Genomic DNA, 19,164 nt, shown 5'->3' on the forward strand with positions numbered 1-19,164 from the left:
ATGTGCCTCAAACTGGGCTTCTGCGCTGTTTAGCTCTTCCCTCGTGCTCTATGGAGGCACGAGGGAGGAAGTGGAGAGTCAGACAGCGCTGGAGGGCAAGGGGGAGTAGAAGGCAGAAGCAGCAGAATGGAAGTGAAGAGCTGTGGAGGTGAGTGTATGTGTTACCCTTTCCAGCCTACTCTCCCTGCCCCCCCACTCGTCCTGCCTCCCTCAGCCTGCTCGCCCACCCCCTCTGCTCTTCCTGGCACCCCCTGCTTGTCCTTGCATATCCTATGCTTGTCCTTGCACCCCCTCCACGTGTCCTTGCACCCTCTTTGCACCCCCTCCGCTTGTCCTTGCACCCTCTTTGCATCCCCTCCACTTGTCCTTGCCCCATCTTTGCATCCCCTTCGCTTGTCCTTGCACCCTCTTTGCATCCCCTCCGCTTGTCCTTGCACCCTCTTTGCATCCCCTCTGCTTGTCCTTGCACCCTCTTTGCATCCCCTCTGCTTGTCCTTGCACCCTCTTTGCTTCCCCTCTGCTTGTCCTTGCACCCTCTTTGCTTCCCCTCCGCTTGTCCTTGCACCCTCTTTGCATCCCCTCTGCTTGTCCTTGCACCCCTCCAGAGAGGGTGAAAATTGGGAACTGGCAAGAGACTAGGAGGTAGGTGCAGTCTCATACTTCTGTTTGTGTGTTTTGCTTCAGTTATGTGCCTCTCATAGAGCAACTCTCACTAGGCAGCAAGAGATGACTACCCCAAGCAACTAATTTGGGGCACCATGCAACAAATTATTAGCTATTTTAATTTTTGGTTGTTGTATATTTACTGTCAGGAAGAGGTACTTGTGAGATTTTCTGCCTCAAATGCCAACATAACTTTTCAAGCTATGGTACTATGACCTTGACTTGGGGGCAGGGCACCATTTGCTCTTCTGCTTCAAGTAGCAAAATGTCTTGGGCTGCACCTGCTTGCAGTCATTTCACATACTGGACAACTAACATGGCTTTTTGGTGAAGGGCAAGAGAGAATAAGACTGTTATCTCAAAAACAGTTGTGCTTGAGGAAAAGATGGCAAACATATGTAGAACTGAACTTTTCTGCAATAATATAGACATTTGCATAGGGTATTTTTTTCTACTCATGGAATATTAAATCTTTAAGTCCTAAATCCTTTGTCATCCCCTCCCCCTTGTGCACACCCTTAACACTGTCTTTCTCCCTATGCATGTAGGTCAAAATGACAACTGGTGTAGTTTGGGAATTAACAGAATGAGAGCTGAATTACAACTCAAAAAAGAACTTCCCTGCTGGTGTCTGCTACTGATGTGGGGGGCATTTTGTTAGGGAGAAGTGATGAGAGGGGGTAATTTGCTGCTGAAACTTTTTATCTGCAACCCCTTCCCTGGCCACTTTCCCATAGCTGATGGAGGTCAATAAGGACAAATATGGGGCATTGCACTGGTAAAGTGGCAGGCATGGAAAACAGCCCCTTCCATCTATCTTCTGCTTCACCTACCCAAATGCACCCCAGCAAATGCTTTGCACATTGACAGCACAGATTTAGTTGGTTTTCTGGTATTTGCTGCTGAAAGTGTAGTTCCATGCTCGGTGCAGCTGGGACGTTCTGAGTTCATATCTTACCACAGCCATGAACTTGCTGGATGACCTTCTGGCCACACCCACGCCAGACATTTATGCCACTTTAAACAGCCATGACTTCCCCCAAAGAATCCTGGCAAGTGTAGTTTGTGACGGGTGCTGAGTGTTATTAGGAGACTCCTATTCTCCCGATAGAGCTCCAATGTCCAGAGTGGTTTAACAGTCAGCCCCTCTTCTCAGACAATTCTGTGACTGGAGTTCTGTGGGGGGAATTGGGGTCTCCTAACAACTCTCAGGACCCTTCACAAATTACACTTCCCAGGATTCTGAGATCATGACTGTTTAAAGTGGAATAAATGTCTGGTGTGGATGTAGCCTTAGTGAGTCATTTTTCTTTCCAGCCTGCCCATCAATCATATGGACATTAAAAACATCTGGACTATAATAAAAGTTAGAATTTTATTTGAAACACCTTTCAACACTCAAAAAAGGACTGTCAGTCATTAGAGCAGTATGACAATGGAACCAATTACCTAGGGAAGTGGTGGTCTCTCCAACATTGGAAGTATTCAAGAGGCAGCTGGACAGCCACCTGTCAGGTGTGCTTTAACTTGGATTCCTGCATTGAGCAGGGGTATGGACTCGATGACCTTAAAGGTTCCTTCCAACTCTACTGTTCTATCATTTTCTGTTAGCTGAGACATCTCTCTCTCTCTCTCTCTCTCTCTCTCTCTCTCTCTCTCTCACACACACACACACACACACTCACTCACTCACTCACTCACTCACTCACACAGCCACTGAGCATTCCATAACAGAGCATGCTCAGTACTCATTTGGGCTGTTTTGGGAGTCATCCCCTTTCTGTTTTCTCTCTCACTTTTTTGTATTCTACAACACTTGGGGTTCCCTCTTGCCCACTAATACTCCTTATTATGTGTGGTATGGATGGTGATACCATGGCTACATAAGCAACAACACTTCCAGCCTGAGCAGAAATAGAGGGAATGACACTCTGATCAGTTTAAGTGGTTAGTATTTAAATCTGATTGGAAACTGTTCAATTTGATACAAGGTGGCTATTAAGCATGACCTAAAAGCTGCAATTCCAAGCATACTTACTTGGAAGTAATTCCCATAGCAGTAAATAGGATTTACTTCTGGGAGCATAGAATCAATCCATAAGAGTCTCCCAGTAGACACCATACATGTAAGCACATGGCTTTTCCCCAAGAATCTTGGGGACTGTAGTTTACTCCTCACAGAGCTACAATTCCCAGCACCCATAACAAACTACAGTTCCCAGGATCCTTTTTTCGGGTGGTGGTAGAAATGTGCTTTAAATCTGTCGTGTGTATGCAACTTTGGTGAGATAATAGCTGAAGGTAATCAGCCCAAAATGATAACAAATAATCAGTAGGCATTCCCAAAAGACATTCAAACAGTGGGTAAAAAAAAGTGAGAATTACAGAGGCAAACACAGAATGCAGTTAAGCAATAAAGTAATCCAAGAGAGAGGAGACACCTTTGTCTCTGCTCTCTCCCTCCTGAGCCATGAGGGCAACTCCCAAACCTGAGTGTTGTGCCTCCAAGTTAGTTAGAACTAGGTATGCCTTTCCTATCTACTATGTATTTCTATAAATAAAATAGCTTTTCTTATTTTACTAAGTCTTAAGTCTCAGTGATCTCAGTGCAGGGTAAACGCACACATTGGCACACACACATCTCAGACTGTTGACAATCTCTGCTAATATCTATACAAATTTACATAACATGCATCACCTGAACTCACATGATCTACAGTTACCTTAGATCTTGCAACGTTTGCAAATGAGAAGCAATAGGATTTTATATTAGTTCTGATTGTCTATTGGGCTATCATAGGGTATGTATTTTTTGCCTTTTCTATGGCAAAAACTCCAACTTCAGTGGAATTTATGTGATGTGTTCTAATCATTTGAATTTGGCTAACGAATGCTTTATTCTTTCATCAGAACTTTAGCAGTGGTACTAAAATACTAATAAAAAAGGGAAAGAGAAAAAATACTTTACATACATCATTCAGCTGTATTGTTAATTATAGATATAGATATAAAGGATAAACGGCATTTTGTCAAAAGTATTTTTGTCTACATTTTATACCTCCTCCTTGGTTTTCCAAGCTTGGCATGGAATGCTTGTCATACAGAATCTTTTGAAATGCTGCGTTATCATAATCATCATCTTCAAAATAAAAAATAAATGTACTGCCTTCAAGTTGATTCCGACTTATGGTGACCCTATGAATAGGGTTTTCATGAGAGGCAGTGACTGGCCCAAGGTCACCCAGTGAGCTTCATGGCTATGTGGGGATTCGAACCCTTCTACTACCCCCTGTGTGTCTGTTTAGTTTTAATATTGTTTTAGGCTACTTAGATGGGAAGCAGCCAAGGCCAGCACCTTGTAGGCATTTTTTTAAAAAAAGTAACTGAAATGTAATTGTAGTGATTACTTTTGAGAAAAAGTAAAGTAATCAGTTACTTTCAGAGCAATTGTAATTGTAACTGTAATTACTACTTTTTTGGCCAAGTAATTGTAACACTAATTTATTACTTTTTAAAAGTAATCTTCCAAGCTCTGTTTTTGCTGCTTTTGCACAGCAATTTAAACTGTTAAGCATCTGAACTTATAACACCTCAAAGGAACTGAATTGACATTAGTATTCAGTCTATTAATAAACACAATATTTGGTAGCAACAGAGCACTACAGCAGGCATTAAGGTATATTCAGGAAGTAAGTTCTTCAAGACAGTCTGCAAGCTTTAATCAGTTTGATTATGCAGCCAAGAGAGTGGCTGTATACTACAGCCAGCATGGATTTTTCGCATTCTGCAACGTTAAATTGAAAATACTCTTCCTTTTTTTTATCATTAATTTTTATTCAAAATTTCAAAAAACAAAACAGAACAAAACAAAACAAAACAAACAAATTAATAACTAATACAATAAAATAAAATGTTGACTTCCGATTTGTTGCAGATCAGTTATAGGTCTATAATATATAACAAACCTGTCTCTTAATATATTACAAAATCACTTTCCTCCAGTAGTTATCTTAATTAATCATCAAATCTCATTAGCATTACTTTATTCTTTCTGCAGAAAGTCAAAGAGAGGCTTCCACTCCTTGAGAAATATATCCATCATTTTTTCTCCAAATAAACATGTCAATTAATCCATCTCATCAAGTCTGCTAGGTCCAGTAGTTTCAATAGCCATTCTCAGTGTTAATTCCATCTTCCATCTCCATCCTTGCACCCATAATAATCTTGCTGTCATAGTCATAGTCATATAATAAAAGTCTGATAGGAATTTCTTTCATCACAAATATTTCCTTGCCATCAATTCCGAATGTACCACTGAAATGTTGTTGTAAAGCTGCATCTCTGCTCCTCCTTTCCACAGGATGCACCATCACATCTCCCGAGAGTTTTTCCATTGTCACACATCTGGAATTAATTCTGTAAACTTTCTCCATTTCAAGTTCCATCAAATCCTTCCAATCCAGGAATTTTTTTGAACCATTGATATCTTTATCTATAATCTCTTCACCAATTCCTTCAAGGACAGCACTGAATTCCAAACAGTGATATTTGTCTCCAGGATCCATCACAGCCATAAAATCCAAATCTTTTTCCAAGTCCATATTTGATATATCTATTCCAATCTCCAGGGCTTAAATCTTTCCTTTAATTTTTCTTTCATCTTCTTTTATTTGTCCAGCCATATCTTTGGTCTCATCCACCTCCCCTCTCACAGAATCCTGAATTTCCTTCAGCTCCTGTCTCATTTTGCCAAATTCACTTTTCATCTCTTGTCTGATCTGTCTCAGCTCCTGTCTCACCAGCTTAATCTCATTCATTATTTTCTGAAACATATCTAGATAGAGAACCCCTTCCTGTACATCCAGGGTCTCAGCCACCTTCTTGATTGTCATTCTTAACTATTCCCAAGCAAAGAACAGTTTATTTCTTTTTCCAGTCACAAAGGAGTTAATCCTCCAAGCCTACTGACATCACCCTCTAGACAGCACAAACCGCCTTATCTCTTATGTGTCCAAAAGTGCAAAACAAATTTAGTTCACAGCATCCAAAAAATTAGTGGCATAAAAAGTAAGCAGATTCGTCAAAAAAAAAATAGACCAGAAAAAATAGTCCCAGACAGATAATACTCAAATGTCATAAAATCAGATTTCCTCTTTAGATTAGTTGCCCCTCATCCATTTATATCTTTAAAATGCTCAATTCCATGCCAGTTTTTTGCAATAAAAAACAAAGATAGGCTATTTCAATTTTCTTCCTCCTTAATTCCATGTATATGAGAGAAAGTTATAACTCACCCAGGGATTCTTTGTTGCTGATCCTTGAACAAATCTCTTTTACTGTAACGATAACAAAATGATAAGCATAGATAGAAGAATGTTTGCCTGTTAGAATACGTTTTTCTTTAAAGAAAAAAAAAGTCTTGCTTAATCAGTTTGAGCTTGCTTGAAATTCCCTGGGTCCGTCCGACGTTGTTGGTAGGTCCTTCGTTCCTAATGAATTCAAGTCCCCCAACAAACACAATGAAGCTTGTGGATAATCTCTTCGTTTCTCCCTTGCCTGGGAGAAAGTTTTTACCAGTCAAAAAAAACTTTTTGGCTGGTTTAAAACTGAAAAAGCTTCCTCTGAGATGAGAGCTCATCTCAGAGGCAGGCACAAGCTAAGCAATCCTTCCCGGAAGTCAAATTGAAAATACTCTTCCCATGCCATTCTGATGCTTCCCAAAAGCTCAATTCAAAACAAAACCTTACAAAATTTATAGTCCTGAACTCAGAAACGCTTGCTTAACAACCCTCTAAATTTTCATGGCAATACACAAAACAGTCAGAGAGAATTGAGAGTGTAAAAAGAGAGAGAGAAAAACCAGACCCCTGCTGGACTTTTTTCTGTCAGAGTTCTCATAATTTGTTGAAATTCATTAAAACTCATCCATGCTCACAGAGTACCTGTAATCCTATTACTGACCTTGACCCATACTCTGACCTTTATCTTCTGCAGTTTAAAAGTAAAAAACAAAAAGCATGGCTGATTTTTAATTAATTTAAGAAATTTAGCATTGAAGTCAATGATAAGCTGGGGCATGCTCAGTAAAACCAACTGTCAGTGTTCTAAACACCAAACTCACAGGTGCTTGGCTTGGCTAATCAGGGGCCACACCCACCCCAGACCTTTATTTCACTTTAAACAGTCCTGGCTTCCCCCAAAGAATCCTGGGAAGTGTAGCTTGTGAAGGGTGCTGAGAGGAGACACCTCTTTCCCTGACAGAGCTCCAGTTCTAGTGGCCAGAGTGGTTTAACAGTGAGCCGCTCTGATTGAACCTCTGTGAGAGAAACAGGGTGTCTCCTAGCAACTCTCAGCACCCTTCACTAACTACACTTCCCAGGATTCTTTGGGGGAAGCCAAGACTGTCTAAAGTGGAATAAAGGTCTGGTGTGGATGTGGCCAGTGACAGCTTTGGTTTAAATTTGGATGAGAGACTACATATGCCTGCTGTAGAATAAAAAGGTGGGGGAAACCCTGAAAAGTATGATACTGTTCAAAATGTTTTCCTTTTGAAAGAAAAGGGGCTTCCCCTTTATCCAGTGCCCACTCACTGAATCCCCTCCCCTTCCTTCCTCCCTCCTCCCCTCCTTGCCTCTTCTCCAGGTCAGTTTCACCTATCCTAAGCATGATTGCACAGGAATAAATCCCATTGAACTCAAAAAGCATGCAAATGATCAAACCTGCCCTCCCCTCCTCCTCCTCCCTCCTATCCCCTTCTTCTTCCCCCTCCTTACCCCTCTCCATCCCCTTCCAATCCCCTCCTTTCCCCCTCCTCCTTCCCCTCCCCCTCCTCCTCCCCCTCCCCCTCCTCTCTCCCCCATTGTCAGTTTTACTTATCTTAAGCATGATTGCACGGGAGTAAATCCCATTGAATTCAATAAGCATGCAAACGATTACACCTGCCTTTCCCCTCCTTTCCCTCTCCCCTCCCTTCCTCCCCTCTTCTTCCTCCTCTCCTCTCTTTCTTCTTCCTACTTCCCTGCCCATTCCAGCCCTCCCTCCCTCTCCTCCTGCCCCCGCACAGTCAGTTTTACCTATCCTAAGCATGATTCCACAGGAGTAAATCCAACTGAACCCAATAAGCATGCATATAATCAAATTTGCCCTCCGCCCCTCCCCCTCCTGCTTGTTCCCTCCCCCTCCTCCCCTCTGCCCTTCCACCTCCTCCCCTCCCCATCCCCTGTGGTCAGTTTCACCTATGCTAAGCATGATTGCAGGGGAGTAATTCCCACTGAATTCAATAAGCATACAAATGATCAATTCATTCTCAGTAAACTTGCACAGGATCCCATTTCTTACCTCCCAGATTAAAAAGCAGAGAAATGCACTAATAGGCAAAAAACCTTGCGGTTTAAAAACATACCTATAGCCAACAGATATTTCTATCAAACTTTAAAAAGCAGGGAAATTGGGCAGCTCTAGTGAATGTAGCAGGGGAGCAGGAAACCTGACCTCCTCTCTGAGATATTGGACTGCCTTACAAATTTGTCAAAATGCAAGCACAATTTGGGTTGGTCTTTCATAGTCCAATCCATTTCCTGTGTAGCTTGGAAGAATTTGGTAACTTGTACCTCTGAGCATATGGTGAGTGGTGGCAGCACCTGCAATCAGCCCAAAGATCAGAAACAAGACATGTGCTGTGCTGATCTTGTTTTTCAAGGAGGAAGCAACAATATTAAGACAGTTGATATAATTCAGATAGTCAATTTAAATATGTTTGATATACTTTGCAATTTTAGTGAAATTTTCTAAATCATTTTCTTTTTCTTCTGTTTCTGTGAATATGTGAAATACAGCAACACTTTGCAACACTAAAAAACCTCAAATAACAATTGTGTAATAATGGCACTGACTATTCTGCAGAATAGTTTCCAATGGACATGAGGAGTGTCTCAGGGCTTATCCAAACGGAGCAGGATAATCCACGGTTTCCATATTCGGTTTGTCATCAGATAGTCCTCACTTTTCCTTTTAGTTCACTCTTTCCCAATTAAAAAAAACGCATTTTTGCACCCGCAGCGGAAAGACCCCGACATTCTTTTCGCTTTTTCCAAGATCCACCTCTAAAACCTCCCCCTATCAACCAATTGGTCAGCAAAAAAATTACGTATGTTCCTCTCCCCCTTTGTGCTGCACTGCAGCCAACTCAGAAGGGACAGGAAGGGGGGAGGCATGAGTTTCAGGCGCCTCCGCAGCCAGAAGAAGCAGAGATGGGGATTGTTGTGTCTGAGCAGGATCATGCGGGAGGGGAGCAGCCTGCTCTCCAGCCAGTTCCCACGAGTAACGCCCTTTCCGAGGAGCCGAGCGCACTGCCCCCAGTTGATGCAGAGGACTTGTGGGGGGAAGCTTCAGAGACAGTGCCAGCTCCTCCCTTGCCAAGCAGTTCCCAGGAGAATTCCAGTGTGGCACCGCCCCCTGACCTCGAACCCGTTGCTCAGGAGCAGGTGTCTTCAGATGAGCCGTTGGATGCGCGTCCCCTGTCTCCTCGTTCCCGTCGCCACGAGAAATGGACAGGGCAAAGACAGGAATTACGAAGGAGTCAGAGATTACGTTCGAAAACATTTCCTATATAAGCCTGCCGCTCCCGGTGGGGGGTCATTGAGTCAACTTCCTTCACACGCTGCAGAGCATGTCTAGAGTATAGTTAGGGACTCTAGTGAGTTAGTGTAGGGTTTCCTATGAAGCGCAATGCCTTTGATGTATCCATGACTCTAATAAAATGAGATTTACTTGCACACACACTCCAGCCTCATTCTTTTGGCTGTGGACGGGATAGATTGACTCAACCCCCATCCCTACTCGAACCTGTTCCCATGGCGGATGACATGGACCAGAACGGAGCAAGAGGGGGAGTACCTATCACCATGGAAGCTTTGTATGCCGAGATCCAGAACCTCCGAGTGACTACGCAAGCCCTACAAGTCGAGAACCAAAACCTCAGAGCCTCAACGCAAGCCTTGCAAGTGGATAACCAGAATCTCCATGCCTTGGTCGCCCAAGTCCAGGCTGCGCCTCCTGGGGCAGCAGCCCCTGTGAAATCTCCAGTGGGGCTCCCCGTGCGATACGGGGGCCAGAGTGAACAGTTTGCCATGTTTCTAGCCCAATGTGAGTTGTACATTCAAGTGCGCAGAGCTGAGTTCCCAACTGATGACGTGAAGGTGGCGTTCATCATCAGTTTATTGGAAGGGGAAGCGGCAAAATGGGCCACCCCGTATTTGATTCGCAACGACCAGATATTGTGCCAGTTTGACGCCTTCAAGAATGCGATGGGGGACATGTTCCGAGACCCCCAGAGGAAGGAGACGGTTGCCAGCCAGTTAGGGACCCTGAGACAGGGAAGGGGGTCTGTAGGGCAATACACGAATGCTTTTCGTGTTTTGTCTCAGGAGACGGAGTACAATGACCCAGCCTTGATGTAGTTCTACAGAAATGGACTGAGTCCAGAAGTGCTGGATGAACTGGTGTGCTCCACACACCCCGACTCACTGAGGGGTTTGATTCAACTGAGTTTGCAGATAGACAGCCGCTTAGAAGGAAGAAAGTTGGAGTGAAGAATGGAGCTCTCACGGAGTCAGGTTGCTGCTCCGCTGCCCCGTGCGCACCCCATGTCCAATCCTGGCATCCCTACTGTCTCGGGAGAGGAGCCCATGCAGATTGGGGGGGCTAGACCGTGATTGACAGAGGAGGAGAGGGAAAGACGCCAGAGGGAAGGACTGTGTCTCTATTGCGGAAAGTCTGGACACCTCACCAGAAATTGTGCAGCCAAAACTGGAAGATCCCAGCTGCCGGAAAATTTCACATCCCAGCTCTCGTAGAGGCTAGAGAGTTGGGGGGGTGCTACAGACACTGAGCCTCCGTTACGACCCCTTCCCTCCCAAGGGGCCCTTCTGTTGCCCATTCGCATCACCCTATCCTCAGGCAAAAGCTTCTCAGCCAAGGCTATGATCGACAGCGGAGCATCCTCTTGTTTCATAGACCGAGAGTTGGCACTACACCATGCTATTCCCACAAGAGAACTGAGTCATCTGTTGGCAGTGGAAACTATAGGTGGCCGGCCTCTGAAGTCTGGGGGGGTGACTCGGGTGACTGAGTCCATGGAAGTGAAGGTCCTTGGGCATCGGGAAGACCTGTCGTTCTATGTGGCGTTCTTGCCGCGTTTCCCGGTGGTGTTGGGTATGCCTTGGCTGGTTAGGCACAACCCCACAATCTTTTGGGATGAAGCTGTGGTGGTTTTTACCTGCAAGTACTGCCATCAACATTGCCAGCCTGAAGAGGAGCCACAGGTGCTGGCAGGAGCGTCTCCCCCAAGGGAGATAAGTTTTCGGGACGTCTTCGATAAAAAGGAAGCGGAGCAACTCCCTCCTCACTGGCCCCATGATTCTGCCATTGATTTGGTGCCTGGAGCACGCATCCCCGCCGGGCGGATCTACTCTCTATCTGAACCAGAGTTGGCAGCGTTAAGGGAGTTTCTGGACGCCAATTTGAAGAAAGGCTTCATTCACCCTTCACAGTCCCCAGCTGGTGCACCCCTGCTGTTTGTGAAGAAAAAAGGGGGGCAGCTCCATCCCTGTAATGATTATTGAGCCCTAAACCAGCTCACTATCCCCAATTGTTACCCGCTGCCGCTCATTAGGGAAATGTTGGAGAGGTTGCGTTCCGCCAAAATTTTCACGAAACTGGACTTGAGAGGAGCTTACAACTTGGTGAGGATTAAGGCAGGTCATGAATGGAAGACTGCGTTTAAGACCCATTACGGTCAGTTTGAGTATTTGGTGATGCCATACGGGTTGTCGGGAGCACCTGGAGTCTTCCAAAATTTTATAAATGACATCTTTCGGGACTTTGTGGACCGCTTTATGATAGTGTATTTGGATGATATCCTGATTTATTCGAATACTCCCGAGGAACACGACTCGCATGTGTGTGCAGTGCTGCAGAAGTTACGGGAACACCGTCTTTATGTGAAGCTGGAAAAGTGTGGGTTTGACCTAACCACGTTGGACTTTCTGGGGTATTGGATCTCTCCAGCAGGAGTAGAAATGGACCCAGAAAAAGTTCGTTGTGTACTCACGTGGCAACCCCCCAAGACCAAGAAGGATTTGCAACGCTTCTTGGGCTTTGTGAATTACTACCATCGTTTCATAGCCAACTACTCCCATCAGACCGCACCGCTCACGGATTGCTTGAAGGGCTCAGGACCTTTCCAATGAACAGAAGCTGCACAAGAGGCTTTCGAGAGCCTGAAGCGAAGGTTTGCTACCGAACCCATACTACAGCATGCCGACCCGGCGCTCCCTTTTGTGGTAGAGATGGATGCGTCGGATGTCGCGATCGGAGGGGTTCTTTTGCAACCAGCCCAGAAAGGGGGAGAACTGATGCCTTGTGCCTACTTTTCCAGAAAGTTAACCGACTCTGAACAAAACTACACTGTGTGGGAAAAGGAGCTATTAGCCATTAGAGATGCCTTTGAAGCCTGGATACATCATCTGGAAGGGGCGCAGCATGAAATTGAGGTGCGCACGGACCATCGTAATCTAGAGAGTCTTCATACTGCCCGTAAACTCAATCAGAGGCAAGTGCGCTGGGCTCAGTTCTTCACACGGTTCCATTTCAAAATTCATTATATCTCCCAAGCACAGAATAAGCGGGCTGATGCCCTCTCAACGAAGCCAGAATTTCTGAGGGATCCCACCCCAAGACCGTTACAGTACATAATCCCTCCTGAGCGGGGAGTAGTAGAGGCCTGCCAAGATTCTTGGGAAGCGGAAGTGCGTGAAGTGCAACAACAGGACCCTTTCGTGCAGGAGCAGCGGGTTGAAGAGGGCACGTCACCCCAGGCAGAACAGAAGGACCTTATATGGAAGGATGGCATACTGCACCATCAGGAAGCTGTTTATGTGCCCCCCCGGAGAACTGTGAGCGAGGGTACTACGTCAGTGCCATGATGCCCCCACAGCAGGCCACTTTGGGGTTTTTAAGACCATTCAAGCTATCACTCGGGAGTTCTGGTGGCCCAAGGTGAAGAAGGACGTAGAGCATTACGTTCGCTCTTGCCCCACTTGCATGAGGGCTAAACATGCCACTGGGAAGCCACCGGGGCAACTGGAACCCCTTCCTACTCCAGGAGGACCTTGGCGAATGATTACTATGGATTTTATAACAGACCTTCCACCTTCGCAGGGGAAAACCACAGTTTTGGTGGTCATTGATGCCTTCTCGAAAATGGCTAACTTCGTTCCATGCGCAGGGCTCCCAAGCGCTCAAGACACTGCCAAGTTGTACGTGCAAAATGTGTATCGGCTGCACGGTCTGCCAGACAGCCTGGTTTCCGATCGGGGCACACAATTCACCTCGCGTTTTTGGCAAGCGTTGTGGAAGTTGCTGCAAAGTGAGCTGAGACTGTCGTCTGCCCATCATCCCCAAACGGATGGGCAGTCCAAGAGGGTCAACGCAGTGTTGCAACAATATTTACGTTGTTTTGTGGGGTATCAGCAGGACAACTGGATGTCCTACCTGCATTTAGCAGAATTTGCCTATAATAATGCTGTGCATTCGCACACGCAACAGACTCCTTTCTTTGCCAATTTTGGCTACCACCCCGAGCCTTCCCTGCCCCAAAAGACAGTCTCTCAGTCCCAGCCTCTGAGGATTACTTGCAGGAACTTCATGCTATGCAACAGTTACTCCAGAGCAACTAGAACAGGCCAAAGCGGATTACAAACGCACAGCTGACCAGCATTGGAGAGAGGGGGACCTCATACGAGTGGGAGACCAGGTCTGGATCTCTACACGTTTCCTAGCTATGCCTGGCCGGTGTCGTAAACTGCAGGATCAGCGTGTAGGGCCCTTTGAGGTGGAGGCACAGATTAACCCCGTGGCTTACAGACTAAAATTGCCGCCCACCTTCAAGATGCACCCAGTCTTCCACAGGGCATTGTTGACCAAGGACGCTGCCCCTGACCCTCACCGTCCGCGAGTGGAGCCCGCACCGCCGTTGTTGGTAGAGGGGGAGGAGGAATACGAAGTAGAACAGATTTTGGACTCGCGAAAATGCCGAGGGCGTCTTCAGTACCTGATTCATTGGAAGGGGTACAATCCAACTGAACGTTCCTGGGAAACAGAGGAGAATGTGCACGCTCCGACTTTGGTGAGAGAATTCCATGAGGCTTATCCAGAGAAACCTAGACCTCAGGGGTGGGAAGGGTTAAAGCATGGAGGGGGGGATGATGTTGCGCTGCAGCCAACTCAGAAGGGACAGGAAGGGGGGAGGCATGAGTTTCAGGTGCCTCCGCAGCCAGAAGAAGCAGAGTTGGGGATTGTTGTGTCTGAGCAGGATCATGCGGGAGGGGGGCAGCCTGCTCTCCAGCCAGTTCCCACGAGTAACGCCCTTTCCGAGGAGCTGAGCGCACTGCCCCCAGTTGATGCAGAGGACTTGTGGGGGGAAGCTTCAGAGACAGTGCCAGCTCCTCCCTTGCCAAGCAGTTCCCAGGAGGATTCCAGTGTGGCACCGCCCCCTGACCTCGAACCCGTTGCTCGGGAGCAAGTGTCTTCAGATGAGCCGTTGGATGCGCATCCCCTGTCTCCTCGTTCCTGTCGCTGCGAGAAATGGACAGGGCAAAGACAGGAATTACGAAGGAGTCAGAGATTACGTTCGAAAACATTTCCTATATAAGCCTGCCGCTCCCGGTGGGGGGTCGTTGAGTCAACTTCCTTCACACGCTGCAGAGCATGTCTAGAGTATAGTTAGGGACTCTAGCGAGTTAGTGTAGGGTTTCCTATGAAGCACAATGCCTTTGATGTATCCATTACTCTAATAAAATGAGATTTACTTGCACACACACTCCAGCCTCATTCTTTCGGCTCTGGACGGGACACTTTGCAACGAAGCACAATATGGCTGTAAAGGAGTTCTCGCCTCGGAAGGAAAGGCCGCTGGTCGGTTGCACGCCTGCCTTGTTTGTATTTGCAATATTATGCTTAAATGAATGTATGCTTTTCTACCTTTATTGATATTTAAGGAGATACACATGCTGGCAATTGCACTTATTTCTCCAAAAAAGCAAGAAACGTGTCACCCCCCCCTTCTTCCTTTCCTTCCCACGGAGAATGAAATTGACAAAGCTTTCTGGAGCAGGCTTGAAACCGACCAGAAGCCTTTTTCTTGTTTGCATTTGCGATATTACACTTAAACAAATGTATGCTTTTCTGATTTGAAGCAAAAACCCCAGCAAGTAGAATGAAATTGACAAGGCTTTCGGAGGCAGGCTGAAACCGACCACCACCCCTTTTCTCACTTCCTGTGCATTGCAGATCTCACCCAGAGCGGCCGCCCAGTTTGCAGGCTGGCAAAAAATAAAATGCATCTGCGCAGTAGTTGCAGACCCCCCCAACACCCCACCATTGTGATGATTGGTTCAATTTTCCCGGGCTTATTCTCACACATGCGCAAAAGTGCAGATATGTGATTGGCTGGAATGAGAAGGGGCAAGGGGAAACGCCCAAGAACCGCCCATCCGCTGTAAAGTCCACGGTATTGCATCCTAACTCCTGAAGGCACAGTGGATGATTCCCGATTTTAAACAGCAAATTGCATTTTTGCCGGTATTGCAAGGAGCGGATTTAACCCGTGAAAATGCATAACAGCGCGAGACGTCATTTGGACGACCGAAAAATAATGAACACACATAGCGGGCATGTCACACATTTTGCAGTCGTCTGGATGAGCCCTAAGTTCACCTGACCCTGACCAAATTGAATCCATGGTAATGTGGTGTAGTGTGAAAGTGCATTCGCACTTGTCAGTTGAATGTTACCCCTTGACTGGATCTTTCTTAAGTACATTGGTTTAGCTAGCGCAGTCCTGACTCCATGGCAGTGACAAATCTATAAGAAACTGAATCTCACTACATTTCAATTAGAGCTACAACAGGTATCTCTCAGATAGAAAAGGGCAATCTCATCCAAAACACTTTGTAGGAATGTTCACTTTTAAAATCTTATTAGGAGCCATTGTATTTCGTGGTGGCTGCTGCTTTTACTTTGGTCCCACTTGTTTCTATTATAAGAGTTGCTTCCTACTTTCTTGACCTGTCACATGGGTGTTCCCACCAAACTGGAGTTCACACAGTAATTGGGATGATGCCACTTAGCTACATAGCACCAGGTTTAGCTATGTGATGATCTCAGTCAGGGCAAATGAGGGCAATGTAAATGAGTAAGCAAACATGTAAGCAAGGAATGTTGAAAAATTGCTCAAAAGAGAAGACATTTCTTGGAAATGCTGAACATGTTTTTTTTAATGGCTAAATATCTGCAGCTCAGCTTTATTTTCTAGCTTAGAGGAATATTTTGTAAAGATATTTTGCAAGAGAAAGAAATTCCCTTTGAAATTTTAGAAATACAGTATGTGTAAGCTGTACTCTGAATTTTCTGCAAGGCTAAAAGGATGTTTGGAGTTAGCCTTTAAAAACAGTGGGATTTAGTGTAACAGGTTTGGCAGTTGAACTGATGCAGTTCATTCAACTGATGAATTGATGTAGACCCGACTGCCTAACATGTACCATGTGTTTGCTTTGGCAGCAGAAGTGGAAAAATCATTTGGAGAAAAATTGTATTATTCAACTGAATTTGGGGGAGGTTGTTTACATTTGTGGGTGTTTTTTTTTTAAGTCTTCCTTTAATTGAAATCACAAAAGTTGAGTTCAGAGAGATCTCGCTATTGATTAGAACCATATTCATGCCATTGAGAGAAATGAAGAAAGCCAGCAAATGTATTTGCACACTGTAGCCAGTCTGATAATGGTCTGTCTGTCTCTTTCAGCTGTTAAAAATCAAATCAATACCCCCACACACAGAGAGCACAAACTAAATACTAGAAAAACATTAGAAAAATAGTTTTCCAGCTCTTTTTAGCTCTAAAAACTCACACTAGCAGCAGCATGCTAGTAATGTTAAGCTCTTGAATGATGTAATTGTCCAATTCTCAATAGTAATGAAATACACTTGTTTTAAAGCTCTTTTATTAAAGGATGAGAGATACGGAACTCCATTAAAATATTAACAAGTTTCATAGGCAAATAGCAATGTTTTTATTCTACAAATATTTTTTCAGCAGTAAAGCATTGGTGCTTGACAGCTGTTTTGCACCAGCACGCTGAAACCAGATGGCATGCCATCCTAGCCCAAGAGAGCTGACTGGGCTGCTGTGCTGGAACAAGTTGCACTGAGTGGAAGGGCCTGCGTGGTCCACAAGTGGGCATGGCAATGGTAAAGAAGGGAGGGATGACCTTCCCCTAAGAGACAATCAGTTAGTTGTGCTAGAGCATGTGTCTAGAGAGAGAAGAAAAGCAAAAACTTTACATTATATCAAAGAGGCATTTGGATACAAATACCCGTCAGGAACTACATCACCATCACAGTGCAGTAGTGGCTGCAAAGACATAGGGCACCTGCTTTATTACTTGCAATTTCAGAAATATACCAGAATCAATACAGCCTTCTTTTAAAAAAGGAAATGTGCCTCAGCCTCAGTGATTAAAATTGTCCCCAGCAATTAGCCAATTATGGTTGCAGTCATGATTGCAGTCCTATGCACACTTACATTGGAGGGAGCGGAAAGAGGTTTGCGGAGTGGTGGAGGGTAACCAGGCGGACTCGTTCTCTCGGGCTGTGGATGAGTCGAGTTTCATCAGTGGGGAGCGGGATACGGGGCTGATGCAGAGCTATAGGAGCTGTGGCTGCGTTTTTCCTTTCGGACTGCGGCTTTACGCCGCCATTACCGCTCTCCCCTGCCGCAGAGTCCAACTAACCTGCACTGCCCATTACGGCCACCGGCTCCTCCATCCAGCCCAGCCAGTTAACGAGGCTGAGACGTCTGGAAAACCCGCACTGCCGCTGCCATCCCTTCGGGCTCTTCCAAGCCGGAGAAGGAGGAGGAGACGAGCGGTTGTTCTGCTGCCTCCATTTTGCCATCCTCCTCCTGACCGTGAAACCCCAACTAGTCTACAGCGCCCACCATACGGCCGCCGGCCCCTTCGTCCACCTTAACCAGCCAACGAGGGAGAACTCTGCCGTTGCCGCCGCCGGGTCCTTGTCAAGTTGGAAGAGGAGGAGGAGGAGGAGATTGGCGGCGGATTTACGCTACAACCGCCCGTGGAACTGGCTTTAATCCCAGTGGGCTTACTCTGTGCGGAGCAGCGTCACCTCCCTTTAGCTGGAGGCTTTTTAAAAGAACTTTGCGGTGCTGCTATTCAATCCCGTCACTTTTTGGGAAGTCGGTTTAACGGAGGCAAAGGCTGATATTGGGGCATGTGCTGCTCACAGGGGGGTGGGGGGGAAGGGGTAGGGGGCCAATGTATATCAAGGCTGAGTGGCAGACCCTGGTGGGGAGCTAGGAGCAGGTCATGTCAGGTAAGAGGAACCAGAGAGAGATGCGTAATATCTGTCCCTTGTTCCAGACCTGCCCGGAACCAACAGATGGCTGGGGGATGCTTGACTCCATACTCCGACCTTCAAGTGCTGCTGTGTAATGCCAGGTCTGTTGCCCAAAAAACATCCATCATTCATGATATGATATTAGATGAGGGTGCAGGCCTGGCATGTATTACGGAAACCTGGCTAGATGCAGCTTCTGCTCCTACTCTGGCTGCCATGTGCCCAGCTGGGTTTTCGTATGCACAGCAGCCGAGGGTCGGGAGTCGGGGAGGGGGAGTGGCGGTTATTTATCGAAGGTCCTTGGTTCTCACCAGACCCCCACTCTATGAGACCAAGGTGGCAGGTTGCATGTACTGGAGGTTGGGACCAAAGGGCAGACTAGGGATTCTACTCGTGTACCGTCCACCCCACTGCACAACGGAATCCCTGGCCAAGGTGCTGGGGGTGGTCTCGGATGTACGGGTGCAGTCCCAGAACCTTTTGGTATTGGGGGACTTCAACGTGCATTCGGAGGCCAGTCTCACTGGAGGACCTCGGGACTTCTTGGAAACCATGGCTTCCTGGGAGCTGCACCTTATTACAATGGGTCCCACCCATGTAGCTGGTCATGCACTCGACCTTGTGTTTGTCTCGGGAGAGGAGGGGAGTGGTCTGAAAATTGGGGATACATCCATCACCCCCTTGTCATGGTCAGATCACTACCTGGTGAGGATGGACCTTTCACTGCCGCAAACCCTCTGTGGGGCTGGAGGACCCATTAAGATGGTCCGCCCCAGGCGGTTGATGGAACCTGATGGATTCCTGAATGCGCTTGGGGATACATTGGAGCAAGCACACGGGCACTCAGCTGAAGCCCTGGTGGGGGGCTGGAATGCCGCAATCACCGGGGCATTAAACCGAGTGGCTCCAAAACGCCCTCTCCCCCTGAATAGAACTCAGATGGCGCCATGGTTTACCCCACGGTTACGTATTCTGAGGCGGGAGGTGAGACGGCTAGAGTGCCAGTGGAGGAAGTCTCGCTCTGAGGAC

The sequence above is a fragment of the Rhineura floridana genome, chromosome 4, assembly GCF_030035675.1.
Source record: "Rhineura floridana isolate rRhiFlo1 chromosome 4, rRhiFlo1.hap2, whole genome shotgun sequence".
Taxonomy (NCBI): domain Eukaryota; kingdom Metazoa; phylum Chordata; class Lepidosauria; order Squamata; family Rhineuridae; genus Rhineura; species Rhineura floridana.